The sequence below is a fragment of the Belonocnema kinseyi genome, chromosome 1 (genome assembly GCF_010883055.1).
Source record: "Belonocnema kinseyi isolate 2016_QV_RU_SX_M_011 chromosome 1, B_treatae_v1, whole genome shotgun sequence".
Taxonomy (NCBI): domain Eukaryota; kingdom Metazoa; phylum Arthropoda; class Insecta; order Hymenoptera; family Cynipidae; genus Belonocnema; species Belonocnema kinseyi.
In genome coordinates, this window is record NC_046657.1 from 15852364 (window position 1) to 15861014 (window position 8651).

The 8651-nt window shown below is 27.1% G+C and overlaps 1 protein-coding gene across 9 annotated transcripts in view; it reads left to right on the top strand.

The window, feature by feature from the left end:
* Positions 1-3957: 3957 nt before the first annotated feature.
* Positions 3958-8651, top strand: part of LOC117171515 (CUGBP Elav-like family member 2) — a 979205-nt gene continuing 974511 nt past the window's right edge. For all 9 annotated transcript variants that reach the window (XM_033358892.1, XM_033358936.1, XM_033358918.1 and 6 more), the window contains exon 1: positions 3958-4248. The gene's annotated coding sequence lies outside the window, so the exon portion shown is untranslated. The remainder of the gene's footprint in view (positions 4249-8651) is intronic.

The following is an 8651-nucleotide window of genomic DNA, read 5'->3' on the forward strand; positions in this document are numbered from 1 at the left end:
TACATTGGATTGTTTTCCTATTTAAATATCCTAAATTTTAATTTATAATTTTTTTTGTAGATGAATGTTCAATCCAGAAATGCAAATTTCAAACAAAGCCATTGATTTTTCAAGCAAAATAAATGACTTTATGTAAACACGATTAAGAAAAAAATTAAAGTACAACCAAAAATAGTTGCCGTTTCAACCTATTAGATCAATTCTCAAGCCAAAAACAGGATTTTTTAGAACGTTGCATTTCCAATTCAAAATAATAAATTTTTTATCCAAAAGGAGAGATGTTTAACAAAAAATTAATTTTCAAATAAAATGATGAGTCTTCTAGAAAACATGCATTTCTACCAAGGAGTTAAACTTTCAAATAAATATTTGAATTTTCAATTGAAAAAAAAATTAATTCTCAACAAACAATATTATAGTTCATATTTTTAAGGAACATATATTTTAATTCTAGACAAAAAAGTCAAATTAGACCAGGAAGATGAATTCTCAATCAAAAATGTAATAGATGATGTTTCAATCCAAAAATTTTTAATTTTCATTAAAAAACAGATGAATTCAATAGGAAAAGACCATTTTTCAACAAAATGTTTAAATTCTCAACCAAAAGACCTTGGTTTTTAAACAAAAGCTTTTATTTTGAACCAAACAAATGAAATTTTCGCCAAAAGAGATGAATTTTGGAAAAAAAAGATAATTATAAACAAAAGAGTTAAATTTTCGACAAGAAAGATTTTTCTGTCGTAAGAAAAATTTTGTTACTAAACTGTTGAATTTCCCAACCAAAAAAGCGAATTCTCTAGAAAAGCAGTTGAATTTTCAATGCAAAATAATAAATTTTCAACTTAATAGTAAATTTTAATTTAAAAAATTATTTATCAACCAAACTTTTGAATTTTCTTTGACAATAATAGAATTTTCTGAAGAAAATAATTGAATTTTACCAAAACAGTTTAACTTTCAACTCGAAAATATGAATTGTCCAAGAAAGCTAATTGTTAACCTGATAGTTGAATTTCGAACTAAAAATGTTGATTATCAGCCGAAAATTAAATTTGTAAATTTTAATGAAAACAATGGATTTTTAGTACAAAAAAATAACTTTTAAGAAGATAGTTAAATTTGCAAACAAAAGAAATGTACTTTGAAATAATAAAACAGATTTTTAACAAATTTATTCCACTTTCAATCAAGTAGTTAAATGTTCAACTAAAAAAGTTTATTTCTCAATGTAAAATATAATGTGATATAAAAAAAAATGGATTTGAACTTTACATAAAAAATAGTAGAATTTAACCAAGAAAGACAAAATCTCAACAAAATCTTTTTATCTTTTATCAAAACAAATTAATGTTTAACCAAACAATTGCATGTTTGACCAAAAAGATCCAATTTCCGCAAAAAAGGCAGTTTTCTACAAAAAAAAAGATTTTTCATTTAAGATTGAAAAAATGTCAACCGAATTTCAACATAAAAGTTGAATTTTTATAACAGGAAGAAATTTCTACAAAACAGTCGAACTTTCAACCCCAAATATGAATTTTAAACTAAAGAGTTAATTTTGAATTAAATAGTCGCATATTCGACACTGAAAATGATCCATTTTTAACTCAAAATGAAATTGTCAAAATTCAGTTTAAAAAATTGATTTTAAAACATAACAAAAATTTTAAGCAGATATTTAAAATTTCAACCAAATCAATGGATTTTCAACTAATAAAATACATAGATTTGCCATCAAATTTTCAACTAATAATGGAACAATTCAACCCTCTGCTTAAAAATTGTTATATCAACCAAAAAATAACGAATTTTCAACAGAATAGTCAAATCTTTAACCAATGGAAAAGGAGGGCTTCTTTAAAAAATCAATAAGGAGGGTAAGAAGGAAGGAGTGTGACATGGATCAGAAATTTAACAGGCGCGCCTGCTGATTGCGATAAAAAATTTTAAATCGTTAGTTTTAAAAGAATAAAAATTTGTTCCCAAAATATTAAATTTCTGAATGCAAATGAACAAGATTTATCCCAAAAACTTTAAATGTAGGCTTTTCGTAGAAATTAAACATCGAATGTTCATTTTTTTCAGAAAAATAAAAAACCTCTCCCAATTTAAGAGGACACAGCATAAGAATAATAAAAGTTTAATACGCCAACATTTTTCTTTTTAGGAAACAAAAATTCAATGCAATGGTATATCGTACAATGACTGATGATTTTCCGCTGAAAGGCCTAAAAAATATAATTTTTTTCAATAAAGAATGATAATTTCAAGAAATATCGATGCTGAAGGGGAAAAAAATTATTACTATGCTCAATTCCTAAAATAAAATTTTAGCTAAAAGTTAAATAATAAATAACAAATAGTTCACAAAACAGTTAAAATTAAAAAGTAGATTAAATATTGTTAACTAAAGAGATCAATTACTAACCGAAGAAGATCAATTTTCAACAATATCACTGAATTTTCAAACAAAATTATTAAATTTCTACCACAAACAGTTGTGTTTTTAACTAAATAATTGAATAATGAAATCAAATATGGATTTTTCGAGAAGACTGTTGAATATTTAACAACAAAATTAATTATAGCCAAAAAATATTAAGTTTCTAGCTAAATAAAAGAATATTTAATCAAACTGTGGAATTATTAATCAAAACAGATGACATTTTAACAAATACGTTTACATTTGCAAACACATAGTTGAAGTTTAGGACGAATTGTATCACAAAAAAGTTTAAAGTTTAACAAAGAAAGTTGCGTTTTCAAGCCAATGGTCGAAACCTAAAGCTTAAAAGACTATTTCTTAAAAGACAATTTTTATCCTTACAAGAAGAATTATCAATAGGAAATGTAAAAATCAACAAAAGACATAAATTTTCATTCATGAATTCATTTAATTTCAAGAATCTTCAAGAGTTGAATTCTTTAATTCAAAAAGATGAAATTTTAATAAAATAGATGAAATATAGATTAGATGTTTACATAAATTGTTAAAACAATTTATTATTGTCTTCAGCCATTTCCTCTTAGAATGTAGTTAGAAAGCCGCGGTTTTCCAATTTTCCAAACTTTTTGGGCACTTTTCACTAAAAATATTGTATTAATTATTAAAAATTTCCCAAGTCAGGAATTTTATTATTCAAAAATGTTCTTATTTCAGAGATTTATTTTTTTTCTAATTCAAAAATATTATTTTTCTGGTATTTTTCAATTCGGAAATTGTCTAACTCGAGTATTTTATAATTCACATTTTTTTTTATTCTGGAGTTTAATAATTCGAAAATTTTATCATTCGGGCATTTTTGAATTCGAGAACTCTACAGTGCCGGGCATTTTATTTTTCGAGATTTTTCTAATTTGGAAATTTTATTACTCGGGTATTTTATAATTGGGCTATTTTCCAAAACGGGAATTTTATTAATCGCAAATTTTATAGTATAGAGAATTTTTTCGTTAATATTATTACTTGGGTATTTTATATTTCGACAATTTTCCTATTATGGAATGTAAAAAGATTTCTAATTAAAAAATTTGATTATTCCGAATTGTATTGCTAGGGTGTTTGATGATTCGGAAATTTTAATATTCGTGAATTTTCTAATTCTGGAATTCTACTTTTTGCTCTTTTATTTTTCGGGATTCTTCATAAATATGATTTTTTTTATCTAAAAGCGAACTGCTTAAACTCGCTATTGATCACTGATCAATATAATATTATTAAGCGCGATAACGCATTATTACACATTTATTATCACGTGTGACGTGTAAGTTGTAATACGCGAGTAAATTTACCTTAGCAGTTCTCGAAATAATAAAAAAATAGCTTGAATACCGTAATTTGAATTTTTTAAGACTGTTGCGCCATCTCTATTGGTAACAGTGAAGCGCTGATGATGGAGGGAATGAAAGGACAAGAAATGACAGTCTATATCGAGCCACTAGTCAGGATCAATTGCGGGACTCGCTCCATCGATTGTTCCTTTTTTGATCTTTTTTCGTGTCGTCTTTTTCCAAATTTTTATTCCCAGTGAATTTGTAAATTTCATTTTTCCAAACTTTATTAAAATTGCGCTAAGATTCCATTAAAACTCGGCCTCTAAAGGTTTGCGAATACTTGTAAAAAATTTGATTACCAATCGTGCAAAGTTTGTTTTCAATTTTCCTCATTTCTCGGTTCCGTTCGTGTGCTTTTTTCACAAGATCCGTTCTCAGAGAAGGACCATTTTTCTCGGAATCTCAAGTTGGGTGAGTATTCTTCAATAAAAGATACCGATATTAAAATTTTTTTTAGGTTGGAGGTTGCAATTCTGTTTATCAAAATGGCCGCCCCTTTATTGTTGTTCAGCAACGGTTTTTTAAGCTTCCTTTCTTTTACGAGGATATTTTTAGATAAGAGGCCGTCCATAAACTACGCTATCAATATGAGTTATCAATTAAAACTGAGGTACAAACCAAGATAGCATTTTTTTCAGATAAAAATTCTTATATTTGATAACAAATTTAATTTTTCTGTTAAAAATGTACCAATCTTGTTATGCAATTCTCCATTTTCAAAAATTGATCTTCTTGATAAGAAAAAACACGTTTTGGGTTGAACTCTTTTACTGAAAATTAAGTTTTTTGTTATTCAGAACTAATTTTATAAACTGAAAATTTAGCTATTCCATTTTTTGTCCGAACATTACATGTTTAATCAAACATTTATCTTTTCTGGTTGAGAATTTAAAAATTTGACTGAAATTTTTTCTATTTTGTTAATAATTGGTCTTTTTGCTTAAAAAATTATGTTTTGCTTTAAGATTCAACTATTTTTTCGAAAATTTGTATTTTTTTTACAGATAAATCAAACTACATGTTTTAAATTTTAACTACCGTCAAAAAATTCTGCAATTGGTTTATCATTTACGTAGAAAAATCATCTGTTTGGTTATAAATTCATCTTTTTGTTGAAGAACAATTTTCTTTGTTGAATATTTCAACACTATTTTCTAAATTCGTTTTTCTTATGCTCAAAAATTGATCTGTTTTAGTTGGAAAGTTAACTATGTGATTAAGAATTCATATTTTGTAGTAGAAAAATATTCTTTTGGTTTAAAAATTCATCGGTTTTAGGGAAAAATTTATTTTTCTGGTTCAAAATTTAACTATTTTGTCTTTTTGGTAGAAAATTATTTTTTCTTGAAAATGCATGTGTTTTGGTTAAAAATTAATATAGTATAATCCAATTTCTCTTGATTGTTAAAAATTATTGTTTGAATGATTGAAAATTTACCGATATTGTTAAAAATTAATTTTTCAATTAAATATTTAAATGTTCTTTTCGTAAATTCATTTTTATGCGTTGAAAATTCTTTTCCTTTGTTAAAAATTGCACTCTTATTTTCAAAAAATGTTTTTTTTTTATTTTGAAAATTAATTTTTGTAAATTGAGACTGTAACTAAACCATTTTTGGTTGGAAATTCGTTTTTTTTGTAAATTTTTTTTAATGGGCAATTTTTCTTTTGCGTAGAAAGTTATTTGTTTCATAATTTATTTTTTCGGTTGAAAATTCATGTTTTTAATAGAAAAAGAAACTATTTGTTTCAAAATTAATTAATTAATTAATTCTGCGAGATAAGACTAAAGAGTAAATTCTGGTTAAAAAACATATTATTTTTAGTTGAAAATTCATCTTCGTGGAATGTAAATAAACTTTTTGGTTTAAGATTCAACTTTTCGGGTTGAAAATTTAACTGTTTTTGGTTGAGTTTTAATTTTCTTTGTTTAAAATTTTCGATATTTTGTTGAAAGTACACCTTTGAATGTGAAAAATTCCACTACGTGTTTTGATAAAACTATATTTTGCGAATAAAAGTTCAAGTATTTTTAGAAAGTTAAACTTTGTTTAAAATTTATTTTTTGGTAGAAGATTCATCTCTTTCGTTTAAAATTTTACTATTTCATTTTTAGAAAATTAATCTTCTTGGTTGACAAATATTTTTTTAATTGAACGCTTCTGTTGAAGACTATTTTTTGTTGTTAACGATTCACAACTTTATTTTAAACTTCATCTCTTTAGTTTAAGATATGAATGTTTTGTGGAAAAAATTCAACAATTTGACTGAAAATTCATGTATTTTGTTGAAAATTGAACTACTTTTTAAAAATATTTTTTACGATTGATGCATCATTTTAGTTGAAAACTTATTATTTTTTCTACAAAATTCGTCTGTTTGGCTTGAAAATTCAACAATTTGGTGGGAAATTAAACTGTTCGTTTAAAATTTCGTCTTTCATTTTTTAAACTGAAAATTTGGAAAATTTCATTTATCGCCCGAAAAAATCTGGTTCAGTTGAAAATTCAAAAGTTTCATTAATGATTCAACTATTTTGTTAAAATTTGTCTTTAAATCTCAATCTTCTCTGTTTGAAAAATTAGACCGTTGAAGATTGATAATTCAATTGTAATTTTTTTTAATTTCGAAATTTACATTAGATTAAAATAAAATTTAAAATCCTATTTAACACTCAATAATCAATCTCATGTATAGAATTCGTGAAAATAAAATCAATAATCCAACGACGAAATTTGGACCACCATCATTAAATGTTCCTATTGCAATTGGGAAAAAAGATACCCTTTACAAAAAAATTTAATCCCTGGACAAAAAAATGAGAAAGAAACCAACCAAATTCCCTTCCTTCACTTTTTTATTTGTTCCGTCTTTTTTATTTTTATTACACCAAACTCTCGCTTTCAATCAACTCTCGGGGGTTGCCTTCAAATGTCCTTCGACTGATTTCGGGGGAGGGGGGAGCGGAAACGTAAACAGTGCGGACCGCCTGACTCGTTTCTAAGTGGAATATACAGGCACAAACAAATAAATCCTTAGGTACAATTTTTTTTGGAGAAGTTTGAGGTCATTCTTGAAGTAACTTTCAACGAGGAATCCAGTGTTGACCTTAGTTTTGACTTTGACCATGACCTTCATGGACATTTCAAGGTTACCTTTGTTTTTTTTAAATAGAATGGCCCATTTTTGACATTGGCAATCGAAAGAGCGGAAAATTTTACGTTAAAAAATGTAGTCAGGTCATAAGTAAGGTGTGGCATTGATAGACGTATCAAGGTCATTCAAACTTTAATATGGTCTGAATATTCTTTCGCAAGCTGGCACTATCTAATGCACATTGTTTAAGTGAGTAGGGTAGGATGATTTTCACAAGCTAGCTTGCGAAAAATTATTCAGTACATATTGAATTTTGAATGACCTTGATATGTCCACCTTACCTATGACCTGACTACACTTTTTAATGTAAAATTTTAGCTTCTGTCGATTTCCGATGTCAAACGGAGTCGTTTCAATTAAAAAACAAAGAGTGACCTTGATGGTCATGGCCAAGGTCACTTGATGGTCACTATTTATTGTACATTGTTTAAGTTGGTAAGTAGGGAAGGATGATTTTCACAAACTAGCTTGCGAAAAATTATACGGAACAAGGAATTTTGAATGTCCTTGATATGTCCACCAGGGTCAAACCTTACCTATGACTTTAATACACTTTTCAATGTAAAATTTTGGCTTCTGTCGATTTTAGATGTTAAACAGAGTCGTTTCAACTAAAAAACAAAGGACGACCTTGATATTCATGGCCCAGGTCACTCGATAGTCACTATTTAATGTACATTGTATAAGTAAGTAGGGTAGGATGACTTTCATAAGCTAGCTTGCGAAAAATTATTCAGAACTTATTGAATTTTGAAGGACTTTGATATATCCACCAAGGTCAAACCTTACCTATGACCTGACTACACTTTTCAATGTAAAATTTTGGCTTCTGTCGATTTCCGATGTCAAACAGAGTCGTTTCAATTAAAAAACAAAGAGTGACCTTGATGGTCATGGCCAAGGTCACTCGATGTTCACTATTTAATGTAAATTATTTAAGTAAGTAACTAGGGTAGGATGATTTTCACAAGCTAGCTTGCGAAAAATTATTCAGATCATATTGAATTTTAAATGACCTTGATATGTCCACCAAGGTCAAACCTCACTTATGACCTGACTACACTGTTTAACACAAAATTTTCTGCTCTTTCGATTGCCAATGTCAGAAATGGGCTATTCCTTCTAAAAAAATAAAGGTGACATTAAAATAACCATGAAGGTTATGGTCCAGGTTAAAACTAAGGTCACCACTGGATTCCTCGTTGAAATGTTCACCAACGTTTCGGTATTCATACAGTACCCTTATCAAGGTAAGAATTTTTTTAAATTTCGTCCTTTTTGAATTTAAAATTCATCTTTTATGATAGAAAATTAATGTTTTTTAGTTATAAATTTATCTTTCTAGGTGGAAAAATGACTTTATTTTTGCTTGAAAATTAAATTAATCGTTTGCTAGTGAAACTGTTTTGTTAAAAATAAATTTTTTTTAAAACATTCATCTGTTTTCTTCGGAAACCATTTTGGGTTAAAACTTTAACTGTTTTGTAGAGAATGCAATAAACTTTAATTTGAATTCTTAGGAGTTTTCAAGTTTCAATATTGAAGCATGGAGTATCTGCATTAGTTCTATGCAAAAGAATTTTATGTACCTATTATTTTCTCATTTTCGTAAAACGTCACCCCTTTTCTCCGGTTTTGAGTGAATGTTGGTGTACGTT